At 44.0% G+C, this 27,710-nt stretch overlaps 1 protein-coding gene across 6 annotated transcripts in view; it reads right to left on the reverse strand.

Moving 5' to 3' along the window:
- Nucleotides 1-27,710, reverse strand: part of C1H18orf25 (chromosome 1 C18orf25 homolog) — a 140,855-nt gene that overhangs the window by 100,123 nt on the left and 13,022 nt on the right. Inside the window, exon 1 of one of the 6 annotated variants that reach the window (XM_040336383.1) lies at nucleotides 3,076-3,221. The exons of the other annotated variants lie outside the window; for them this stretch is intronic. The gene's annotated coding sequence lies outside the window, so the exon portion shown is untranslated. Of the gene's footprint in view, nucleotides 1-3,075; nucleotides 3,222-27,710 lie in introns of those variants that run through there. 6 annotated transcript variants of the gene reach the window in all.

Consider the following 27,710-nt stretch of genomic DNA (forward strand, 5'->3'; position numbering starts at 1 on the left):
TGCCTATGTAAACAAGAAGTAATCGCTGTCATGTCACTGGTAGCCCATCCCCCCCAGTTAGAACCACTCCCTAGGACATGCTTAACCCCTTAATCACCCCCTAGTGTTTAACTCCTTCCCTGCCAGTGTCATTTACACAGTAATCAGTGCATTTTATAGCACTGATCGCTGTATAAATGACAACGGTCCCAACATAGCATCAAAAGGGTCCGATGTGTCCACCATAATGTCGCAGTCACAATAAAAAAATCGCAGATCGCCGCCATTGCTAAAAATAAAAGCCATAAATCTATCCCCTATTTTGCGCAAATCAATATACGCTACCAAAAACATGTAAAATATATATCGCCCTAAACTGAAAAAAAAAAAATAGTTTATATATTTTTTGGGGATATTATAGCAAAAAAATATATATATATATATATATATATATATATATATATATATATATATATATATATATATATATATATATATATTTTCCAAAATTGACATTTTATTTATATCGCAAAAAAAAAAAACCCCGCAGAGGTGATCATATCTCACCAAATGAAAGCTCTATTTGTGGGGAAAAAAGGACGTCAATTTTCTTTGGGTGCAACGTCGCACGACCACGCAAGTGTCAGTTAAAGCTACAGTACCATATCGCAAAAAGTGCTTTGGTCGGGAAAGGGAAAAATTCTTCCGGGGGTGAAGTGGTTAAAAAAAAAAAATAGAGTTTATTTAAATCAAGCCTTTATACTAGCGATTTAAATCAAATCCACCCTGCTTTAAAGTGCTTGTAAACCTATTACAACCACCTTAACCTACAGGTAAGCCTAGATTAAGGCTTACCTGTAGGTGCAAGAAATATCTCCAAAGCCTAAAAGGTTTAGGAGAGACTGAGCGTGCCGTTTCCAAAGGCGATCATACTGTTAGTGGCAGCACACGCGCGCACATGTACAGGAGTGACGTCATTGTGGCTCCGGCCAGTCACAGCGCCGGAGCCACGATACCCAGAAGTCACTCCGGGAGAGATGGCGGCGTCGGAGGAGGCGAACGAGGGCTGCTGCGAGGGCTTCGATCTCAGGTAAGTAATTCATAATGAGATAGTATGCTTTGCAGATCAGTCAGAACTACTCTGATCTGTCCCAGCGTCCCTAGGGAAAGATGTAGCAAACTTCAGTTTAGAAGGCCGCAGCGATCCAAGTGGAGGTTGGAGTGGGTATCTGTCAAAACTAGGCAAGTGCACTGCAATTACGGCCTGTGTTTGGGGGGGGGGGGGGTATTGTTAAGATTGCACCAACACCCATTAACAATCGCAAGGGCAGTTCAATTCGAAAGAAGTGCAGAAAACATGCATAGATCATGGTTTTCCGCAATGCATTTTTTCCAGCGTTTTCATTTTTTTGGTGTAAAAAAAAAAAAAACACAACCTGCTCTTACCTGCCGTGCAAAGTGGTTTTGCTTAGAGCAGCCCTGATCCTCTTCAGCCAGTGCTCTGGGGGACACTGGTACATGCTCACTCCCGAGCCCCGCTATATGCGTCCATTAGATACAAAAAGCTGCGGCATTGCCCCACCACCCGCTCTCTCTTCATTGATCACTGGCTGTAATGGACAATGACTGTCTCAGCCAATGAGTAAATAGTGACCCGGAGAAGCTCAGCTCTCGTGCCCATCGCTGGATCAAGACGGAGCTGCACACAGAATGCATGAAGGTAAAAAAACATGATCCTTTAAAACCAGCTTAACCACTTCAGCTCAGGAAGATTAACCCTCCCTTCGTGACCAGGCCATTTTTTGCGATACAGCACTGGGTTACTTTGACAACTGCGCGGTCGTGCGACACTGTACCCAAATAAAATGTAGGTTTTTTTCCACCACAAATAGAGCTTTCTTTGGTGGTATTTGATCACCGCTGCGTTTTTTTTTCCCCCCCACTATAAAAAAACGGGGATTAAAAAAATAACAGTGTCTAGTCAGTGAAAGGATGAATAGTGCCACGTCATTGGTATCAGTGAAAGAAAAAAAAATGCCTCATCGTTATTCACAGCAAGAGGATCAGTTGCCCAGTGTTTGTGTCAGTGGGAGGAATAGTGGCTCAAGGGCCTGAGATAAAGGTAAGCAAATTTGGCCCACGAGCCAGTGTTTGGAAACCAATGCTTTGAGGCAGTGGTCTCTAAACGGCGTCCCGGGGGCTGGATATGGCCCTTTGCTTTCCTTTATCTGACCCTTGGGAGGGGGGAACCGTTCCTCCCACCGACACCAATGACGGGGCACCATTCCTCCCACCGCCACCAATGACGGGGCACCATTCCTCCCACCGCCACCAATGACGGGGCACCATTCCTCCCACCAATGACGGGGCACCATTCCTCCCACCAATGACGGGGCACCATTCCTCCCACCAATGACGGGGCACCATTCCTCCCACCAATGACGGGGCACCATTCCTCCCACCAATGACGGGGCACCATTCCTCCCACCAATGACGGGGCACCATTCCTCCCACCAATGACGGGGCACCATTCCTCCCACGATACCAACAATGGGGCAATATGCTCACCACTAATACCAATGATAGGGCATTGTTTAAGCCCATAGATGCCAGGGCATTTTCTAGTCACACTGGCCACAGTCTGGCCCCATTAAAGTCAAGGGCAGTACACAAGCCCTTGGTCCAGAAAGTTAGGAGACCCCTGCTTTAAAGTTAACAAACTTCATCGAAAAACAAGGATATCCTTTTTAAAACATAATAAAAAAGGAAAAGAAGCAGGGTGCATTAGGGAGTTTTTTTCCCACACACAGGTCAAGCACATTTCAGTAGCGGAGATAAAATCTTGACAGATATAAAATCGCAAGGTTCAGAAATGCTGGTTAGGCTCATCAGTGCACAAAATCTACACAAGAGGACAATGAGATTCAAAAGATAGGCAGAAAAGGAAAAAGATCCCAAAGGCAAACAAAAGAATTTTGACCTCAATTTAAAATCATTAAAATGTAACGACCATCTGAAAAAAAAAAAAAAAAAAAAAAAAAAAAAAAAAACACGCACACACCCCCACATAAAACAGCAATAGAAATACATATTTACCTTTCGGGCATTAGCTGGTGACAAATTACAATCTGCCTCCACAGTCACATTTAATGCACATTGCTTGGATTAGCAACCTAACTACTAGGAGAAATCTCCACCCCCTTCCTGTACTGGACAGGCGAGTCATCAGTGAGAGAAACGCACACGTGCTCCGCTATACTGACTAACAAACTCTAATCCAAATTCCAAACAGCGAGAATTAAAAACAAAGCACGTACGTTCCTTTGCATTTACCCTTTGTTAACTTACAGCAGGGGTGTCCAACCTTGTGAAGAGTGAGGGCCACAACCAGTCGCGGGGCCACAATAAGTAGAGGACAGGTCTGCGTCCACACTGCCCATGCAAAGCACAGACACAGCCCACTCTATTCTATACGCCATGGGTCTTCGAACTACGGCCCTCCAGTTGTTCAGGAACTACAATTCCCATCATGCCTAGTCATGTCTGTGAATATCAGTGTGTTACAATGCCTCATGGGATGTGTAGTTCTACAACAGCTGGAGGGCCGTAGTTTGGATGGGGACGGGTCCATTTCTGTTTTTTTAGCAGATCAGATTGGAAGGAGGCATGTGTAAACGGACACAAGTCTGTTTACATCTGCTACTCCATAGAGGTGAATGGAGGGTCCGATTGGGTCAGACAGATCATGTTAAAAGGGGCCTAAGGCTACTTTTACATTAATGGTCTGCGCAGGAGTTTTGGGGCTCTTTACACAACTTCAGGCTGCCGCAAATTACGGTTGGGGGGGCTTTGGGTGCTGACGAACAAAAGATAAAATAAAAAAAAGGGGGGTTGCCATCCAGGGCCCTGGGGACCACCGGACCCCTTACAGGTGTACTGCTTGTACCCCCCCCCCCGATGGTGGCCCTGGTTCTGCGGTCTGCCCACACCGTGGATACAGTGCAGTGCACCTGTGGCTTTGCTGCAGGTTAGCTGTACTTTGACATAGAATTCTATCATATCCTGTAGGTGTGGTGCACTTTGTGAAAGTTCACCAAACCCACAGGTTTAACCAGAAGACTAAGGCTCAGTGCAGGCAAGCTGCAGGAACACTGCGCTACACCTGCGTATCAGTTTGTGAGCAGCCCAGTAACCACTGTAGAACAGATGATGATATGTCCATATATACACTGCGATTTTAATAATAAACTTGCTGTCCCAGGCAGAGTGCATTTGTTATCACTCCACCTATGACAGGAGCCGATGCTATACAGTAAGCATTGGCTTATGTGGCTCTGCAGCTGCTCACTTCCTCTACTGCTGGCTTCATTCACAACACTACCAACCCGCAACTCCAGAGTAGGAGGTCGCGGGCCACATCAGAGGGCTACGTGGTCCACTGGTTGGACACCCCTGACTTACAGTATATCTGACTTAGAAATATTAAACTCAGACATGTCCACTGCTATAAAAACCAGCTGCCATACTTTATCCCATCCTTTCACATGCCTTTGCTTCCGAATAGGGAAAATGAAAGAGGGGGAGGAGGCTTTATGCTTGCACCACTCTTCTATCCTGAGGAAATGGCACACATCTTGAGCCCAATTACAAAAACACACTGTGAATATTTGCTGGCACACGATTGTTTTCAAGTAAAGTCCAGATTTTAGCGAAGAGAGATCACATCACAGCAAAGAAGTGCGACGTTTCGGAGCCGCACAGAATCCCTTCATCAGACATGTGATAAGTGCATACAATCGTGAAAAATATATAGAGATTATATACAAGCTGCACGATTCTAGCCAAAATGTTTTTAGCTTAGAATAAAGATCACGATTCTCGCGGCGTAAAATCGTTCACATTATTAAAAAATAAATAAAAATGAATTGCATTCGAAAGATCGCTGTGCAAATACAGTTGTGAGATAAAAAATAAATGCAACAACCACCATTTTATTCTCTAGGGTCTCCACTAATAAGCTGTTGGATTCAGCAGAACAGAGAATAAAAATAAATACACACACACTTTATATATAGAAAAGTTTGCTAGAAAATTACTTCGAAAGCCCAAAAGATAATTTTTATTTTATTTTTTAAACAGAGGCACTAGACAGGGTGGATTTGATTAAAATCACTAGTAAAAAGGCTCGATTTAATTCAACTCCATTTAAATCATCATTTTTAAAGAGCAACTGTCATCTCTGTCTCACAGCAGTTCCTCCTCATCCGACACGCTGTTGGCTCACAGACAGTCCCGTTCACTTTAATGGGACGGCTGGTGATGCGGCAGTGACACAACATTAGGGACATGGCGGCAGCAGGTGAGTGGATGCCACTAACAGGCACTGCCATGATGGATCTGGAATGACAGGTGCCCTTTAAAATTTAAGGACTGCTGGTAATTATCTTTAATATTTTTGCAAACAAAATGAAGGTTTCCCATTTAGAAGAATAAGCCATCAGGTTAGTAAAACAGTGATATCAGAACCGATTCAAATTATACACAGTTTGTAGTGTACACAGATTTTCAAAACAATGAAATAAAAGGAATATTTCTGAACTTTGTTTTATCTCATGGTTACTGTGAAATTGTGTGAATGCATCAAAAGTTAACTCAGCTTGCATTCAATGAGTTTACCAAAAATGGAAATATTGCAAAATATACAGCCTTGTGCTACATAACTAAGCTCCACTTCATGCTTCATAAACTCAATTATTAAAGTATATATATATATATATATATATATATATATATATATATATATATATATATATATATATATATATATATATATATATATATATATATATATATATATATATATATATATATATATATATATATATATATATATATATATATATATACACACACACACACACACACACACACACATACATACATACACACACACACACTATCTTTAGATAGATTTCACGCCAAAGTATTTTTTATTTTTTTAACAAGACCTGTTTAAAAATGACTTTTTTTTTTTTTATATTTAAACACCCTGGCCCTAGAGAATAAAATGGTCAGTGTTGCAATTTTTTTTTACACAGCACAGTATTTGCACAGGCCGTTTTTGAATGCAAACATGGCATGCTTTAAAACTGCGTACACCCGTGGAATGGCACCAAACTCCAGTACCTAATAATCTCCATAAAGCGACACTTTAAAAAGAGAAGTATGGGAGTAATTTTTATTTTGCACTCATACTTACCTAGATGGATGCAGCATCGGTCCTCGCTCACTGAAGCGCTGGGCTGTAAAGGGGGTGGGAGCAAAAGACTCAGGCTCTCACCGGCTTGCTGAGAGGCTGAGCCAGGTGCCAATTCTAAGGCTCCTGGGTGTATTCCAACCATATATGGTCGTGATCTTTCGAGCCTGGACTGGCTCTGTGATGTCAGCTGACAGAAGGCTTGGGCTGAGTACCTTAAATTTTTATTTACTTTTCTTAGCACGTTTATTGCCATCACATGCAATGAACAACATTTTATGATAACACTGACAGGTACTCTTTACTGAGACATATGGGGTCTATTAAACCCCAGTTATTTTCTCTGCCCTTAAAAGCATCTGATCAAACAGATGTAAAAGCAATCCAGCAACTATTTAGTCACTAGGATTGCTTTTACATAAAAGTCCATTGCCAGCTAAAAAAAAAAAAAAAAAAAGAGAATACTGGGGTGATGCATCATTCTGATATCATCACCAAAAATCAAGGACATCGTATAACGTCATATGTGGGGGTGGGAGAATAAAACACACTGTACTATGCACGGTTCCAGTCTCCAAGCTGGCTGTTGTCAGTACCAATTACTTTTGGAGCCTATTCCAGGAACACAAGCTCTTTTGTTAATTTTGTGACACCCGATCATTGTTCTGTGCAGTGGCTGACACGCTGCCCACAAACGCACTGCATTTGTCATATGCATTTGGGGTGCAATTAACAATTCACTGACACCTACATAGAGATCCCAAGGGCAGGTCATCTGGGGTATGGGAAACGCACACGCAACGCTCCTTTCTCGCACTGCATTCTGGTATGAACTGGCCTTTGAAAAACAGAAGTCAGCAGCTATAAATAATGTCGTTTCTGACTTTTATTAACCACTTGAGGACTGCCTAATGCCGATCTACATCGGCAGAATGGCACGGCTGGGCACAAGCACGTACAGGTATGTTGTCCTTTAAGTGCCCAGCTGTGGGTCGCTCGCGACCCGGTCCGAAGTTCTGTGACCACGCCCGTGGGACCCGCAGACCTGATCACCGCCGGTGTCCCGCCATCGGGTCACAGGAGCTGAAGAATGGGGAGAGGTGAGTGTAAACAAACCTTCTCTGTGGCTTGTCACTGATCGCCTGTTCCCCGTTATAGGGAACGGCGATCAGTGACGTCACACGTCCAGCCACACCTCCCTACAGTAAGAAACATAAATCAGGGCACACTTAACCCCTTTAGAGCCCCCTAGTGGTTAACCCCTTCACTGCTATTTTCACAGTAATCAGTGCAATTTTATAGCACTTTTCGCTGTGAAAACAATGGTCCCAAAAATGTGTCAAAAGTGTCCGCCATAATGTCACAGTCACGAAAGAGAGGGAAAAAAAAAATTCACTGCCTTTTATACCTCTGGAACACTGGATGGAGCGATTTACAGTTAAGGTCTCTCCCGGGCTCAAAGCATAGATACTCCAACCGGAGAACTGCAATTCAGCCACAGGTTGTGGCTCCCCAATAATGACGGATAGACCAGTAGCCTCCACAGTCAATGGAATATATATATATAAAAAAAAAAAAAAAAAAAAAAAAAAAAATCGCTGATCGCCGCCATTACTAGCAAAAAAAAATAAAAATATTAAATTATAAAAATGCAATAAAACTATCCCCTAGATTGTAAACGCTATAACTTTTGCGCAAACCAAACGCTTATTGCGATTTTTTTTTACCAAAAATATGTAAAAGAATACGTATCGGGCTAAACTGAGGAAAACATTTTTATATATTTTTTGGGGATATTTATTATAGCAAAAAGTATTATAGCAGAGGTGATCAAACACCACCAAAAGAAAGCACTATTTGTGGGGGGGGGGGGACGCCAATTTTGTTTGGGAGCCACGTCGCACGACCGCGCAATTGTCAGTAAAAGCGACGCAGAAAAAGGGGTCAGGTCATTTAGCTGCATAATGGTCCGGGTCTTAAGTGGTTAACAGGTACTTCCCAGCCCCCATCTTCCCCAGGCTCTGGATGCCCAGCACCGCCATCTTGGATGTGGGAGAAAGCTGCGACTTCCTCGGGTCTCACAGCCGGCTCCCCACTGTGAATGCACCACATCACGAAGAGCTATATAACTGGTCCTGCAGTCTCATGTTAGGTGTCCCAGAAGACTGCAGGCAGGAGGGTTAAGCTGGTGTCAAGTGAAAGTCTGCTTTACGAGACGCTAATGTTGCGTCAGTGAGGGATCACTAGTACACTGGACCCTGTGAGGGAACGCTTTATGGAACAACCTTCTGATAAAAAGCAATGCTGATGTCAGTGAATCAGGGTGTAAATCCCGAACATGCAGCAAATATTACTCTGCACTAGATGAATAAGTCATCAGGGAAATGAGTCATTAGGAGAGAGATGCGGGTTTTGCGCTCACAGTAAGCGAGCTGAAATGTAGTGACAGGTTGAGTCAGCGAGGTACAGATGTATTCCACACTGTGAACAAGGAAACAAGAAAATTGCTCTGGTATTTAAAAGACATCCCAGCAGACATCACTGCCATTAAAAACAGGCTCACGTTTCAACAGAGTATAGGATTTATCAGCATGCGCAATCCCAAGGCGACATTCACACTTGTGTGACTAGTCATGGGAGAATTTAAACATCAAAGTCGAATGACAAGTCGCAGCCTATTCTTTTGAATGGCAGCAGTTAAAAAATAAAATAAAAATTGGTGCTACTTAAAGTTTCTTACCCCAGCATTTCATATTCCTGGTATGTGCCTGCTGTACCATGCACTTTTTTTTCATATCTTTTTTCCAAATCACTGGTGTTCCTGCCAGTCCCTTTGCTTTCCCATTAGAAACGGACCACACCAACCAGGAGAGAACAGCGAGGTCAGTTCTCCAACTATGCTGGGTACTCAGCCTGCTTTTCTCCAATGATCAGATTTTGTGCTGACACGCCCACCCTGCCGCGTGCCAGTCTCTGGCGCTTACCGAAGCCATCGGTAGCTGCTGAGACGATCCACACCATTTCCCCTTAGTCACCAAGTCGAGTGAGAGAATGATGACCCCCCCCCACTTGACTCAATGCCGCGACATCACTTCTGCCCTACAACCATTTTATTGCATTTAAAAAAGGGCAACTCCACTCTCGTGGGGGCGGGGTATTAAAATAAATTTCGGCACACCACACGATCCGCGGATTGAGCCCATAGGAAAGGCCGCAGCTTCGGCCTAGCCCCGGAGCAGCGGCCATCTTGGTACACCCAGCAGCGGCCTAGGTGAGCTCCCCAGAGCGGCGCGCTGATGGGGGAGATGTGGGAGACATAACAGTGGGGGGGGGGGGGGGAGAGATGTGGTGGACATTACAGTGGGGGGGGGGGGAGAGATGTGGTGGACATTAAAGTGGGGGTGTGTGTGGTGGACATTACAGTGTGGGGGGAGAGATATGTGGTAGACATTACAGTGGGGGGGGGGAAAGATGTGGTGGACATTACAGTGGGGGGGGAGATGTGGTGGACATTAGTGGGGGGGAGATGTGGTGGACATTAGTGGGGGGGGGGAGATGTGGTGGACATTACAGTGGGGGAGGGGGGGATGTGGTGGACATTACCGTGGGGACTATATATGGTGGTGATCCGATTCGCGTCTCGAATCCAAGGAACGATCCGAACCGTGCGTTTTTTTGATCCGTTGCACACACACTATATATAAAATATATTGCGACACAAGTCATATTGTAATCGAATATTAACCACTTACGGACCGCCCGCCATCGTTATACGTTGGTATTTTGAAGAGGGATATCTTTATGGCAGCAGCTAGTTACCATAACTCCAGTATCCTCTTTAGCGGGCGGTCCGCTTTCAGATAACAGTGATCTCTGCGGCGGAGAGCTGAATTTCAGGCTACAAATGTCTGCAATAAATATAGCAGAGACGGGGAAAGTGTCTCCAGTGAACAGAGGTCAGCTCTTTGCAATCAGTACAATCCGGAGGTTCTTGCAGGACGCTGCAATACAGGAGCACATCCAGGCAGTTACGGGAGGCTGGGACAAGGTATAATTAAAAGCAGGCTGGCCTCTTATATTGACAGCTGTGAGCACCAGATACTGCATTAAGGCATTGCGGGAATGCGAGAAGAGACATAAGGTTACAGCACTGGGGTTTCATGAAATAAATACACTAGAGAGATACAGAAACTTCACAGCCAAAGGGCCATTAAAGCTCCATGCTGTGGAGAATGCCTCGAGAGGGAGCATTTCCTTTATAAAACATTTATGGGCAGATTTTCATTGCAGCGGGCATGGCTTAATTAGCTAATCTGTTTGGTTTCCTATTTTGAGACGCGATACCTCTCAATGCATGTGATGTTAAGCTGAGGCCAAAATGTCTACAAAACGTGGTAAAAGCTATTTACAGCTGTATTATAACAGCAAGTGTAAAACTAGTGCAAGGGAACAGGGAGACACCTACTGAGAAAACGGAAACGGACGGCATGCATCGGGCTTATAATAGGACTTGGAGAAATTCCAAAGTAACGGCCACCAATACACAAATGGGGAGTGATTATCGAAAGGCAAAACCACTTTGCACTACAAGTGCAAACTTCACTTGGAAGTGCAGTCGCTGTAGATCCGAGGGGGAGAAAATAAATAATATATATATATATATATATATATATATATATATATATATATATATATATATATATATATATATATATATATATATATATATAATTACACACATATATTTCTTTTTTTTTTAAAACAAAACACACACACACTTTAGCTTGCACATGATTGGATGATAAAATCAGCAGAGCTTCCCCTCAGATTTACAGCGACTGCACTGCAAATTTCGTAAATAACATATATATATATATATATATATATATATATATATATATATATATATATATATATATATATATATATATATATATATATATATATATATATGTTCCAAGTAATTTTCTAGCAAAACAAAGTGATTTTGCACTTGTGTGCTGGGAAAAAAAAAAAAAAAAATCGATTTGAATCTTGAATAGAGTTGGGAGGTCAAATCAATTCAATTTCCCATCCCCCATAGGACCAGCGCTCCGCGGACTAGGCCGAAGCCTCGCTTAAAAAATCCTGCCCGCATTTTGCAGCGAATCCTGGGAAAAGGCCGGACGCTGCAGAATAGGCCTGAAGCCGCAGCCTTTTCCCAAGATCGCAGCAAGCAGGATTTTTAGTCCAGGCCACGCCTTCAGCCTTGTCCGTGGCCTTTTCCCAGGATCGCGGCGGACTAGGCCGAACCCTGCGGCCTTGCCTAAAAACTCCTGCCGGCAGCTCCTTAGGACCGGCGCGTTTCCATCAGAATTTTTTGTTATAAAAAATCAATTCGAAACATAAACCAAGTTTTTTTTTTTTTTTTTTAAATCGCAGATTTTTTTGGGGCCAAATATCGCCCAGCTCTAATGCAAAGTTAGAGATATATAGATACACACACACAAGTTTCATTTTTATGGCTCTGTATGCCACCAGAATAAAATTAAATACAAAACAATCCAAGTGAATTGCAAACTTTCAGCATAAATTCAAGTGCAACTTTTAGGAACTGCATTTTTATACACAGTCCCCCCATTTTCAGGGGCTCAAATATAAATCATAAATTAAATGTTAATTTGTAATATTTTGTTGAGAATCCTTTACTGCCAATGACTGCCAGAAGTCTGGAACCCATGGACATTACCAAAGACTGGGTTCCCTCCTTTGATGCTTTGCCAGGATCTAAATGCAGCTGTCTTGGGTTCTTTGTTGGTGGATTTTTGACTTTAGTTTTGCCTTCAGCAAGTGAAATACATGCTCAATTGGGTTGAGATCAGGTGATTGACTCGGCCATTGCAGAATATTCCACTTTTCCTTCCAACACTCCTGGGTTTCTTTTGCAGTGTGTTTTCGCTCATTGTCCATCTGTTATGTGAAAGTACCGTCCAATCAACTTTGCTGTATTTGGGCTGACAGTCTATCCATCTCTAAACACTGCAGATTCATCCGGCTGCTTCTGTCACATCATCAATAAACACCAATGACTCAGAGCTACTGCCATCACACTGCAAGCTCCACCACGTTTTACAGAGGACGTTGTGTGCTTTGGATCATGAGCTGTTCCAAGCCTCCTCCATTTTTTTTTCTTCCCGTCATTCTGGTACAGATTAATCTTAGTCTCATCCGCCCATAGAATGCTTTTCCAGAAATGGTCTAGATTTTTTTAGATGTTTTTTGGCAAAGTCTAATCTGGCTTTTCTATTCTTCAGGCTTATGAATAGTTTGCACCTTGTGGTGAACCATCTGTATTTGCTCTTGTGAGGTCTTCTCTTGATTGTAGATTTTGACAATGATATGCCTCCTGGAGTGTGTCCTTCTCTTGTCTGGATGTTTTGAATGGGTTTTTCTTTACCATAGAGAAGAACCTGTGATCATACACCACTGTTGTCTTCCGTAGACGTCCAGGCTTTATGTTGCCAAGCTCACTAGTGCGTTCTTTCCTCAAAATGTACCAAACTGTTGATTTGGCCACTCCTGATGTTGCTGCCATCTCTTTTTCGTTTTTGAAGCTTACAATGGCCTGTTTCACTTGCATGGACAGCTCCTTTGAACGCATGATGTATGTTTACAGCAATAAAATTCCAAATGCATACTTTAGCCCCATACACACTATTAGATTGCAGATTTTTGTCTTTAGATTTACCAAAACCAAAATATGAAATCAAACCTTAAAAGTTTAAATTTGTATGCAATCAGGAAGGCCTTGCACTACATCGTTTTGGTAAATCTGAAGACAAAAACCTGCAGAAAATCCAATAGTGTGTATGGGGTCTTAGAATCAACTCCAGACCTTTGAACTGTTTAATTAAAACGTAACGAAAGAAAGAGTAGCCCACACCTGGCCATGAAACAGCTTGTGATTCAATTGTCCAATTACTTTAGGGCTCTTGAAAAAGCGGGGATGGCTATAAAGAGCTGCAATTCCCAAACCCTTCCTCCAATTTGGACATACATACCCTTAAATTAAACCTGAGCGTGTGCACTTTCAGCCCTTAGCCATAATAGAACTATAGCTTGACTATGTCTTGGTAAATACCTGGGAAAAAAAAAAAAAATCTAAAACTGTGTTGGTGTGTGAATATTGTATGTATAATTTTTTTTATAATTGTGATTATATATATATATATATATATATATATATATATATATATATATATATATATATATATATATATATTATACACACACACACATATATACACACATACACAGTCATGTCCATAAATTTTGGGACAGCGACACAATTCTAATCTTTTTGTCTCTATACACCACCACAATGGAAATGAAACGAACATGATACGCTTTAACTGCAGACTTTCAGCTTTAATTTGAGGGTATTTACATCCAAATCAGGTGAAGATGTAGGAATTACAACAGTTTGTATATGTGCCTCATACTTTAAAAAAAAAAAAAAAGGAAAGACCAATAGATAATTTTCAAGGTCCACTTGAACGTGAATAATCTTACCAATTAAGACATAAACCCATTGACCCACCAGAATCCATACTTGGAGTCACTGACCTGGAACTATTATGTAGACCAAGATAAGAGAGATAAGCCCAAGTCTTATCAGCCTGCCTGCAGATAAAAGGAGGATGGATTGTGCTACTATTCCTTCTCAATGCTAGCTTTTCCCTCTGACTGAACAGAATAGACTGTGTGCTAATTGGTCTTACCCCAGATATCCTTCAGCAAGAATTCTGACCACATTCCCTGATCTGCAGAGACAGAATCTCCAGTCTGTGTATATAGCACGGTATAGAAGAACACGTGTCTAAAGCAGGCCATAGGTGCGATTGTCTATCCTTCAAACATGGGTTGCTGGGAACAAAATTGCATTATTCCCTCATCAACACAGCCATGGTCGATGGGGGGGGAATCTTTATCGCACAGCTATTGTGTTCTCCCTGCAGGAAAGGGGAACTGTCCCTGCCGGGAGAACACAGGGGTTGATTTACTAAAGCTGGAGTGCACAAAATCTGCTCTCTCTCTGCAAAACCAATCAGCTTCCAGGATTTATTGTCAAAGCTTAAAATGAACAAGCTGACGTTAGAAGCGGGTTGGTTTCTATGTACAGCTGCACCAGATTTTTCACACTCCAGTTTTAGTAAATCAACCCCATAGTGATTATTGCTAGTGGCTATAGCCGATGGCAAATATCGCATGCTAAAAATACAACATGCTGGTTGTGGCCAAGGCGATCAATCCGCCGTTCTTTGCGGCAAATATCTCCTAAACCATGTAGGTTTAGGAGATATTGCAAACACCTACAGGTAAGCCTTAATCTAGTCTTACCTGTAAGTAAAAAATGTCAGACAGGGTTTACTACCACTTTAAGAAGAAGGGAAATCCGTCACCTGGGACACTTGCAGTAAAGCCCCTTTCAGACGGACGGCAGATTTGCCGCAATTAAAAGCATGTACTTTTTCAGTGAAATTCAAGGCTCTGGGCACTGCGATTAGCTGCATTTGTACATTGCGATTACGTGCGGCCACGTTTAGCTGTGGAAGTCATTTCCATAGCAACCCTTTTTATTTTTTTAGATTATGATGTGCTTCCTGTTCTTTTTTTTTTCCTCACGCTGCTATCCCGCAGTTGACACAAAAGACTGCGATTACCTGCGGTTAAGTGCATATAGCTGCGCTAAATCGCACCTGGACGCATTCTATTTGCACCAAACCGCATGCAACGAAATCGCAGCTAAACGCGGTGTGTGAATGGGGCCATAGGAAAGCATTGTGTGCTTTTAGCTGCGGTAGAAAACTAGAAAATCTGCAGCTAAAAGCACCATTCTATCCGTCCGTGTGAATGGGACCTAAAATTCTGAGATTTTCTTGTCACTTCCTGTTATGTCTACAAGACAGGAAGAAATGAAGGAAAATATCTGGAAAGGGACAGATGGCAAAACAATACAATTCAGACAGGTTTTATTCATTCCTTATGCTATTCAGAATGAAAAAAAAAAGCCACCATTAGAGCTGCAATGAAATTTCAGTGGCCGAAACATAGCCAAAAATTGTGTTCGCCATTTTGCCGATTTATAGAAAAAAGGTGCCGATAACGGGGCCAAAAAGGCATGCGATTTTACTGTGCTTATGTGTTTTTCATAAGTTATGTGACTGAAAAAACGCATCAAAAACTTAAAAGGGGTTGTAAACGCTCTTGTTTTTTCACCTTAATGAATCCTACTTTTACAAGGGGGTGTATTAATTTATGCTGAGCGTTGTATGTAGATGCAGCTCTATCGCTGCCTCACGTGGCCATAACCTGCAGCTGAGGCTCTACCAGTAACATGCTATCCAGGGTATAATATGTACCTTTGTGACTGGCCAAGCTCACACAGACCTGTTTTCTGCCATTATGTGCATGGATGTTGGTTTGAGACCAGCTGACCCCATTCCCTCTGATCCAAGTCCACTACAACCCCCATACAGCTGGAGCACCTCTCATGCAGGCCTGTGATCTGCTGTGGTTCAGATTAGGGCTCCGGATGTCCAGCCGAACTGGGGCTCAAGGGGCATGGGAGCCGAGATCACCTGGAACAGGGTCTGTGGTGATTCTCCTTTCCCCGATCATGACCTGCTCCCGGGACCATCGGGTTTGTACCAGTCCTTGGATAATTTCTATTCCACACCAAGTCACACGTCTAATCTCATTAATCACACGAGGCTGCATGTTGTACTTGCATCTTTTTTTTTTATATTATTGGAAATAAATGCAAACAGTCTACAGCAATGGGATTAGTGCTGCTCCAGAGATTTGGTAAAGGCTGCACATAGTCCATACAAACAGTAAAACGGTAGAAAGAACTGTCGTTTAGTCCTCAAGTCCCATTTGAGGGTCACAACCCTCAATTCCCAGCCAGGCTTCTCCCCAAAAGTAGAGCACACAGCTCTTATTTTTCTTAAACATGTACCATGCACAAAGTTAAAACACCTTAAGGGCCCTTTCACATGGGCGGATCAGTAATGATCCGCTCCGTGTGTCCGCAAAAGCTCAGCGGGATCCTCCATAAAATCCCTGCTGAGCTGGCAGCTGACAGGGCAGTCCCCGCACACTGTGCAGGGACTGCCCTGTGTTTCCTCCACTCTCCCCTATGGGGGATCGGATGAACACGGACCGTATGTCCGTGTTCATCCGATCCGGCAGATGGAAGAAAAATAGGATTTTCTTCCGTCCGCAAATGCGGATCTTTGCGGGCGATTACGGGTGTCAGCGGATGGTCATCCGCTGACACCCGTAATCACATAGGGACCAATGTATGTCCCGTTTTCATCCGCAACGGACGGATGAGAATGCGGACATACGGTCCGCACGTGTGAAAGGGCCCTAAGGCTTTAGAACCACTTAAGACACCTTTCACACTGGGGCCGCCTGCACGTTAGCGGTAAAGCGCCGCTTGTTTTACTGGCACTTAAACATTGTTTAGGCCGTGCTTTTCGGAAGTTTTTTACCCCAAAGAAGAGGATAAAAATTCCCGTGTTGCAGCTCTTCTGAAGCGCTGCCCATTCATCGCACAATAGACAGGGGCTTGGCAGAGCGGTGTATACAGCACTCGCACCACCCCAAAGATGCCACTTGCAGGACTTTTTCCAACGTCCCGCAAGCGCACCGCCCAGGTGTGAAAGCACTCAAGCTTTCACCCTCGGGTGGCATGGGAGGCAGTTTTCAGGTGCTAAACCACCTGAACATTGCCTCAGTGTGAAAGGGGGTCTAAAAGCCAAATGCCAGCTTTTGATACTTAAAGCGGAGGTCCACCCAATTTTTTTTAAAAGCCAGCAGCTACAAATACCGCAGCTGCTGACTTTTAAAAAAAAAATGGACACTTACCTGTCCAGCGCGTCCGCGATGTCGGCAGCCAAGGCCGAGCAATCACTCGTCTCTCGGCTGCCCCCACCGCCATCTTGGTTGAGGGAATCAGGAAGTGAAGCGCTGCGGCTTCACAGCCCGGTTCCCTACTGCACATGCGTGAGCTGCCTAGCGCGCCCTCATTAGTCCCTGCTGCCTTCTGGGACCTGTGTGTTTCGCAGAAGACAGCAGGGGGTGATGCGATGGGGCGTTACTCCTGCGGCAGTCTATTACTGGAAGTAGGTGTAAATGCCTGTATTCTACAGGTATCTGCAGCCCCCTCCACCCAGACAGGTGCCAAAATGTGACACAGGAAGGGGGAGGGTTCCGAAAAGTGGAGGTTCACTTTTTGTGTGGACCTCCACTTTAACATAGTTTGGGTCAAGGTGAGGCTGCATACAGCACTGTGTTCTGGGTGAAAGCCGAGATCTGTCTCATACCGGGAACACAATAGGTTCTATCTCAGGGATATGCAATTAGCAGACCTCCAGCTGTTGCAAAACTACAAGTCCCATCATGCCTCTGGACGTCATGCTTGTGGCTGTCAGTCTTTCTATGCCTCATGGGACTTGTAGTTCTGCAACAGCTGGAGGTCTTCCAATTGCATATCCCTGGTCTGATTGGCACTCAGACATTCAGAGAAAGCGATGTATTCTAGCAATGAATACAAAGCATCCTCTGATTGGCTGAGTCAGAGCTTGTGCCCGCCTCTCTGCCAGAGGAAGCTTTGTATTCATTGCCAGAATACATCGCTTTCTCTGAATACCTGAGTGCCGATCAGATAGACTCCATTGTGTTCCGGGAATGAGACAGGAAGGTCTTGGCTTGCACCCAGAACACTGTGGTATGTTGTATGTGGCCTCAGCTATATACAACACATCCAGCGGCCTCACGTTAGTAAATAGTAAATATCTAAGGTGGTAGTAAACTCATGGATAATTTTTGCCTATAAGGCTTACCTATTAGGTACAGTATATCTCTCCTAAACATGCGCGGTTTAGGAGATATTTACTTAAGAAGCAGTCGGTGACGTCACCAGCACATGCGCACTTAGGGAATGGCATACCCGTGCCGTTCCTTCAATGGGCCAATTGTTTATGTAGCTTGAGTCACCAGTCTATGCAAGCGTATGAGGACACATGGACTTGGCAGATTGTCCTCTGACAGGCATGCGGGTTTATACGCACACTGTCTGCGGTCGGGCATGCTCACCTTCACATGTAGCACCCAACAGCTCAAGCCGCATAAACAGCCCATGCACAAGATGCGGGCCTCAGCGAAAAAGCAACCCCTGCCTACATTTAGGCCAATGAAGAGAACACACACACACAAAGGGGGTTATTTACTAAAACTGGAGTGCAAAAGCTGGTGCAACTCTGCATAGAAACCAATCCGCTTCCAGGTTCTATTGCCAAAGCTTAAAGCAGTGGTTCACCCTCAATAACAACATTCTAGCATTAAATAAAGCATAGTAGCGCGAGCTACAGTATGCCTTTATTTTATTTTTTTGCCCCATACGCACTGTTCAATCGTATAGTGAAGATTCCGACTCCCCAGAGGGAAGATGATTGACGGCCGGCTATGGCACGTCACGCTCCCCGAAGATAGCCGGAGTAGGTCTCGGCTCTTCACGGAATCTTCACTATACGAATCATTAAACAGTGAGTACGGGGCAAAAAAATAAAATAAAGGCATACTGTAGCTCGCGCTACTATGCTTAATTTAATGCTCGGAAAAAAAATGTATAGGGTGAACCCCCTCTTTAAAGTGGTTGTACACCCTGTAAAACCACTTACCTACAGTTAAGCCTATATTAAGGCTTACCCGTAGTTGCTGGAAATACAATAGAGATGAGCGCCAATGTCTACGGCGCATTCGCCGTAAACGCGGCGCACTTTAGAAACAGCGATCATGCCGCTTGTAAAGGAGGTCATGGCGTGACTGGCGGCTCCAGCGCACATGCGCAGGAGTGACGTCAGGTGGCTCCGGCCAGTCACAGAGACAGAGCTTGCGGCCCCGGAAGGGAGAGGGGAGAAGATGGACGCTCGCTGCTAGCGGAGACAGCAGTGACATTGCAGGCTTCGGTTTCAGGTAAGTGACACATAATGGGCCACTATGTGATGCATAGTAGCCCATTATGCTTTACCTTTGCAGGGAAATAAAGAGGAAGTAAAACCCATCAGGGTTTACTTCCTCGTTAAACAGTTGGGGCCCTTTCACACGTGCAGACCGTATGTCCGCATTTTCATCTGTCCGTTGCGGATGAAAACGGGACATACATTGGTCCCTATGTGATTACGGGTGTCAGCGGATTGAACATCTGCTGACACCCGTAATCGTCCGCCTCCGCAAAGATCTGCATTTGCGGACGGAAGAAAATCCAATTTTTCTTCCGTCTGCCGGATCGGATGAACACGGACATATGGTCCGTGTTTATCCGATCCCCCATAGGGGAGAGCGGAGGAAAGACAGGGCGGTCCCTGCACAGTGTGCGGGGACCGCCCTGTCAGCTGCCAGCTCAGCGGGGATTTTACGGAGGATCCCCGCTGAGCTTTTGCGGACACAGAGCGGATCATTACTGATCCGCCCGTGTGAAAGGGCCCTTAGAAGCTGATTGGTTGCTATGCACAGCTGCACCAGATTCTGAATGCTCCAGTATTAGTAAATCTCCCCCATGACCAGAAAAAAAAAAAACCTACAAACAAGTATTATTTAGCAGCAGGGAAGATCTCCTTACAACCATAAAGGAGGAACTATCATAACAGGAAACACCCCATTCCACTTGGAAAAAATAAATAAAAAATACAGCTTCACCTAGACACTGCCCTAAATGACTCCTAAATTCCTCCACTCTTCAAACTCCTAGAAGAGAGAATCCAAAACAAACCATATTATAGAGCAGGCTGCCGGAAAGAACAGAAAGATACAAGTAGGAACGATCTTGTAGGTATACACACCTCGTCCAGCAATTTACTGCCTCCAGCTATATACAAAGGCTGGTGTGTCTCCTGACACTTACTGAATATAAACACATTTCTAAAACATCTCTTAACGACGTGCATTTTATTTGGAATATAATAAAGAACCATAAATGTTTCTTCTATGGACAGACATTATAGCTGCTGTGTTATTAAATACAAAATACATACTTCTAGAATACAATTTTCGTACAAAGTCCATCACAATGTGTAACAAGCAGGGCCAGTTTTATGTCTGGAGGCAGGAAAAAAATCAGATTATACACCCAGGTGTTGTATGATAGATAAAAAAAGTGTTACTGAACCCACAAAAGGTCAAATCAGTCTGTATATGCAGTAAAGCATGCTCATTATACTCAGGGAATAATCTTCTGCATTGTGTAAAAATAAGTTTGATACCGTCTTCTCCCCTTCTTTCACTGTCCCCAATTCATCTCCTGACAGTACAGAGCCTTGTTGTCACTCTGCACATGCTCAGTTTGGTGTGTATTGCTTTTTTTTTTTTTTCTTGAGAGGGTGCGTGTGTTTAGCACAGAGCCAATCAGCACTGTCCAGACTGAGGGTCAGAGATCCTGCAGCCTCTGGGACAGTACAATGAAAACTCCTCCTACAAGCTTTAAACAGACACGGATAGAAGTCATAAGACTGCTCTAACTGGTGACAAAGGGGTATTTAGTAGTTTATTTTTACTAAAATAATTGCATTTCCATGTTCTGTGGGAGATCAGATATAGTGAATGCAGGCTCCTGGGTTTAGTAACACTTTAACCGCTTCTGGACCACCCCACGTACATTTACTGAGGCAGGACTGCCCGGGTACGCCAAAAAAAAAAAAAAAATCACATACCTGTATGCGATTTCATGCACACGGTTAAGGGGGCATGCGTGACGCTTCCGCTGTGATTGGCGGCCGCCAAACACTGAAGGGACAACGCTGCTCCGTCAAGGAGGAAAAAAAATAAAAAATAAAATAAAAAAGTGTTTCCGCTTAGCTGAATCTCGATCTCTTTTTCTCCAATGAATCCACCCCCCCCCCCCCGTTAGAAACATCTCCCAGGGAACATATTTAACCCCTTGATCACCCCTGCAGTTACCCCTACCAGTGTAATTTATACAGGGGTCAGTGCATTTTTTTTAATCACTGATCACTGTATTGGTGTCACTGGTCCCCCCAAAAAAAAAGTGTCACTTAGGGTCAAATTTGTCCGCTGCAGTCAAACAAAAAAAATAGCAGATAGCTGCCATTACCAGTAAAAAATAAAAAGAAAGTTAAAGTCCCCAAATAAATCCCCCATTTTGTAGACGCTATAACTTTTTTGCAAATCAATATATGCTCATTGGGATTTTTCTTCCCAAATATATGTAGCAGAAAACATTTTGGTCTAAAATGAATGAAGATTTTTTTTTTAATTTTTGGGGGGAATATTATAGCAAAAAGTAATAGTTTCTTTTTTTTTTTTTTTAATTGGTCAATCAACTTTTGTTTAAAGCGCAAAAAATGGAAACCACAGGAGGTGATCAAACACCACCAAAAGAAAGCCATGTTTTTGGGGGGGAAAAGAACAACATTTTTATTTGGGCACAATGCCGCACAACCATACAATTGTCGGTTAAAGCGATGCAGTGCCGTATCGCAAAAAATGGCCCGGAAGTGGGCAAAACCTTCCGGGGCTGAAGTAGTTAAGCCTCGCACACATGAGAATATCAGATGAATGATCGTCCATTTTTTTTTTTTGCATGCTGGCCTCATATGAGGTTACTCAATTTACAAAAATACTCAGACAGAAAAAAACTTCAGAAGTGACGTAGTCTTTCATTTCCAGGCATGCGTGGTCTTGAGTTTTTGGACAAAAACTGTACTGATTAAAAAGGAAAATTGTACGTTCTGGTAATGTTCATGTTTGTCCCATCGGACTAAATCACTGCAGAATTCAAGAACCAGTCAGCTTCATTAATTAAGGCCAATTCCCAAAAAATGCGCTGAAAAGCATTTTACTGCATTGTAAAACGCCTGTCATCGCAAGAACACAAGAAGGAAAGAGGTTTCCTGTGTGCCCCATTCAAACTGCAACGCATCCCATGCTGTATGCATTTTACTGCAGTGCGCTGTAAAGAATCTCATGGCACTGTACAGCAGTGCAGCGGTAGAGCAACAGGAATGAAGTGTATTTTTTTTAAACTTCAAATAACTGTTTGTACAAAAAAAAAAAAAAAGGCAGCAGTGTGCAATGCATCGGATTTTGTGCTACACTGGCCCCTATCGTAGTCAGAAATGGTCAACTGAAGGAGGTAAAGCACTCCAGCAGCTGTTCCTGTGTTAATATCAGTAGTGTGGGATTAAGCAAAAATACGCACACATTCTCTCCTACACTATATATTACCAAAAGTATTGGGACACCTGCCTTTATACTAGGGGTGCAACGGATCAAAAAACTCACCAAAAGTGAAACTTCCACTTTAAGCCTTCCTCACCCCCTTACATGCCACATCTGGGGGAGTGGGTGCCTAGTTTTGAGAGGGACTTCCTGCTTCTGTCTTCAGGCCACCTAGGAGACTAATGCTCTCCCCCAGGCGTCTTCTCCCCCTCTGCAATCTTCTAGGACACTTTAAAGGTCCCAGAAGATTGCCTGTCCACTCAGAGCGTAGCGCGACTCGCACATGTGCAGTGCGCGCCCAGCCAAGATCTGTCATGGCCAGTTGCCCAGCTCGGCACCGCAGAGGAGCTGGACAGTAGGACAGGGTTGTGTATATTTATTAAAAGTCAGCAGATAGACTTTATAGCTGCTGAGTTTTAATAATCTATAAAAAATGCCTGGAACTCTGCTTTGAGGAACTGCAGTCTGCCCACATAATTTGTAATAAAAACATCTTTGCCATGCTGAAGCTTCCCTCCAACCACTTTGCATATTATGCCAAATATGCTGCAGAAATCTCCCTTCACCAAGTCTGGCTGCATCCATTTTAACTGTGGGCAGCTGATGCTACTGCCTGTTCACTTCCTGGATTGACAGACACAGAGAGAGAGAGAGATGCATGTCATCATAAGCCTAGGCTTTTTATCAGACACGAAACAGGAAGTGGACTGTATAAGGTATTTACTGTCAGGGGAAAAAAAAATGTTTTACCATAAGGGCATAAGATTTAATAGATGGAAAGATGAAAAAATGTTGTCTTAGTCCATAGGGTACAATATTGAGTTGGCCCCCGCCCTTTGCAGCTATAACAGCTTCAACTCTTCTGGGAAGGCCGTCCACAAGGTTTAGGAGTGTCTATGGGAATGTTTGACCATTCTTCCAGAAGCACATTTGTGAGGTCAGGCACTGATATTGGATGAGAAGGTCTGGCTCCTAGTCTCCTTTCCAATACATCCCAAAGGTGTTCTATTGGGTTGAGTCCAGGAAAACGGTATTCGACTTCTGCATTGTGCCAAGTGTAAAGTTTGGTGGGGATTATGGTGCGAAGTTGTTTTTCAGGGGTTGGGCCCCTTAATTCCAGTAAAGGGAACTCCTATGGCATCAGCATACCAAGAAATTTTGCATAATTTCATGCTCCCGACTTTGTGGGAACCGTTTGCGGAGGGACCTTTCCTGTTCCAACATGACTGCGCACCAGTGTACAACGCAAGGTCCATAAAGACATGGCTGAGCAAGTTTGGGGTGGAGGAACTTGACTGGCCTGCACAGAGTCCTGGCTCGAATCCTGCTTATGTTTCCCAGCAGACAGGCTGGGAAAAATCTGGGTCATACGACAGCTGTATATAAGGAAAAAAGTATTTAGTATTTTTTTTTATTAAAAGCGAAGTTCCTCCCAAAAGTGGAACTTCCGCTTTAAGCACTCCTTGCCCCCTTACATGCCACATTACATTGGCATGTAATTTTTTTTGGGGGGGGGGGTAGTGGGGGCTTCGGTAGGAGTGGGACTTCCTGTCCCACTTCCACCTAGGCGACTCCTCCGCTTGCCTTAGGCGGCCCCTTCCCCAGTGATGTGGAACCTTGGCACCCCAGATGTTTTGGAACTACATTTCCCATGATGCTCACCTACACTGCAGAGTGCATGAGCATCATGGGAAATATAGTTCCAAAACATCTGGGGTGCCAAGGTTCCCCATCACTACTTTAGGCCATCTCCTGGGACAGGTGACAAGTCCCAGGAGATCGCCTGTCCATTCATAGAGCGACGAAAGCCGAAAGCTGTCACGGCCGGGTGCCCACACTATGAATGAAGGTGCCGGTCGTAGAGGAGTGGAGCTCCGGGCGGCCGCGTCGCTGGATCTTGGGGCAGGCAAGTGTGTTTATTAAAAGTTAGCAGCTACACTTTTTGTAGCTGCTGACTTTTAATAAACAGTAAAAGGCTGGAACTCTGCTTTAAAAAAAGAATATTGGCGGCAACCACATACAGAAATAGAAGGAACAATGTAAATTAAACAGGGTGCGTTTAGCATCGCTTTAAAGTGGACCCATCAGTGAAAATTGTATACACTCCTGGTGTGTCACCATATACAGTGGGCACATTTCTTTTTCCTAAATGCCACTGTCACCATGGAATAGCAGTCCTTGTGCGTCAGTCCAGGATCTTGGTAGGATTATGTAATTGGTAACATTTCCTCAGCTCCGTCGTGTCTCTCTCCCCCCACAAGCCAGTTATGTATTTTTGGCAGCTTATAAAATGAAAGGCAGCGGCAGGAAAGCAAGCAATGCGAGACAATAAGTGTGAAACAGCAAGGGCATGAAGACTACCAGACAGACAGACACACGGATTTACATGTCCGGTCATCTTCATTCAAGTGATGAAATCTTTGAGAATCGCGAAGGCTTGTTGACATCTCATCACACCTACTGAGGTGACTAAAAGCGTGTGGACAACTCTCCAATGTATTGGGTTGAGGTTTGTTTGCAGTGAAATGTTCTGGCAAAGGCCAAATGTACCTTTAAAAAAGTGTTATAAAAAAGGTATTCACCTTAATGTGTTCTCTGCATTAGGTAAAAAATGATCGTAGTAGTATAGCCCACTTCCCACCATGCCTTCCTCACTGGATCCAGCATTGTGCCCGTCTGCTTTGCTGAGGTAGCAAGCGCCATTTGCTCCTCCTGCTGTCAAACGTCAAATCGTGTGAAGAGGGGGTGGGGCCAAGACACACTGCACAAAGCCTGGCTCGGGAAAAAGCCTGCATGTCGGCCTCCATTGCAAGCGGCTTGCTAAAAAAGCAAAGAACAGGAGGAGCCAAGATGGTTGGCAGGGGACCCCAGAAGAGGGGGTTTGGGGCCACTCTGTGTAATACAATTAGGGGTGCAACGGATCGTGCCCGATCCGCGATCCGAACGGGTCGACCTGTTCGGATCGGCACAGACTGCGATCCGCGGAGCGCACCCCCGCCGTGGCCTCAGGAAAGACTGTGGCTTCGGCCTAGCTCCGGAGCGGTCGACCATCTTGGTACACCCGGCAGCGGTGCGCGCTGACGTCATCACCCCTCTGCTATTCCTACCAGAGCACGCGCCGCGATCTATTTTGAATGCATCTGCAAGACTGCCAGTACAGTGAGTTGAATCATGATTGTTGGGCAATGCAAAAACTACTGGCTATTATTACTAATATGTGGGGGCAATGTTATACTACTGAGTGGCTATAGATGTACCTTGAATTTATTATTACTAATGTGGGGGCAATGTTATACTACTGGCTATTATTACTAATGTCATGTGGGGGCAATGTTAAACTATTGGCCATTATTACTATGTGGGGGCAATGTTAAACTACTGGCTAGTGGCTAGTATTACTAATGTGGGGGCAATGTTGCTGACCCGAAAATGATCCGATCCGTGACTCCTGATCCGAGGATCGATCCGATCCGTGAGTTTTTTGATCCGTTGCACCCCTAAATACAATTACAAATCGCAAGTATAACTTTTTTATTTTTTATTTTTTAATTAACAAACACACAGCTGAGCCTTTACAGCCACTTTAAGGCCATGTTCTACTCATGTATGGTATAACATGGTGCCGAATGGGTCCCCCCTTCCCAAAATAGCCCTTCCTGAAGGCATACAGATCTGTGAATGAGTAAACAAAGTTCCACGTGCCACTGTGACAGTTTTCAATGGAAAAAAAGAGCAGCGAATACAGCACTAATAGTCCACAGACTAGTGTAAACAAGCCCTTAGAGAGCAAGTCGGTTGGGGAAAGAAAATCCACATGGCCGAGCTAGATTTTTACCACCCGTCAACCACCCCCCCCCCCCCCCCCCCCACACACACACTTTTAGCTGAAAAGGCAGCATAGGGTGTAACCACAACCATGCACACAGTTGCAGTGTGGTAGTACATGTGTCACACACACGGATTCGCCTGACCAAATCTGGCCCGCCAGGTTATTTCATGTGGCCCTCGCACCCAGGACTTTCCTTCAGCCAGAGGTGGCGTAGCACGCCTCTCAACCCTACATGCGAGGTATGGCCGCGATTGGTAGAGCGAGAGCAATAATTTTAGACCTCCTCCAACTCAAAACATGCAACCTGTAGAATTTTTTTTTTTTTTTTAAACGTCACCTTTAACCACTTAAGACCCGGACCATTACGCATAATTTGCTTTAACTGACAATTGCGCGGTCGTGTGATGTGGCTCCCAAACAAAATTGGCGTCCTTTTTTTCCCCCACCAATAGAGCTTTCTTTTGGTGGCATTTGATCACCTCTGCGGTTTTTATTTTTTGCGCTATAAACAAAAATAGAGCGACAATTAAAAAAATATATATATATTTTAACTTTTTGCTGTAATAAATATCCCCAAAAAAGATATAAATTATTTTTTTCCCTCAGTTTAGGCCGATACGTATTCTACCTATTTTTGGTAAAAAGAAAAAGAAAAGAAAAAAAAATCACAATAAGCGTTTAACGATTGGTTTGCGCAAAATTTATAGGGTTTACAAAATAGGGGATAGTTATATGGCATTTTTAATATTTTTTTATTTTTTTTTACTACTAATAGCGGCGATCAGCGATTTTTTTGTGACTGCGGCATTATGGCGGACACATCGGACAATTTTGACAAATTTTTGGGACCATTGTCATTTTGACAGCAAAAATTGCTATAGAAATGCATTGTTTACTGTAAAAATGACAATTGCAGTTTAGGGGCTGGGCTGGACATGTGACGTCACTGATCGCCTTTCCCTATATCAGGGAACAGACGATTAGTGACATTGCCACTGTGAAGAACGGGGAAGGTGTGTTTACACTAAGCTCTCCCCGTTCTTCAGCTCCTGTGACCGATCGCGGGACACCGGCGGCGATCGGGTCTGCGGGTCCTGCGGTCACGGAGCTTCGGACCGGGTCGCGGGTGCACGCGACCCACGGCTGGGCACTTAGTACGTGCCTGTGCCCAGCCGTGCCATTCTGCCGACGTATATGTGCAGGAGGCGGTCCTTAAGTGGTTAAAGGGCAAGCGTTTATCGCCATTCCACGAGCAGACGCAATTTTGAAGTGTGGCATGTTGGGTATCAATTTACTCGGTGTAACATTATCTTTCACAATATAAAAAAAAAAATTGGGCTAACTTTACTGTTGTCTTATTTT

This window comes from Rana temporaria, chromosome 1, assembly GCF_905171775.1.
Source record: "Rana temporaria chromosome 1, aRanTem1.1, whole genome shotgun sequence".
Classification (NCBI taxonomy): Eukaryota; Metazoa; Chordata; class Amphibia; order Anura; family Ranidae; genus Rana; species Rana temporaria.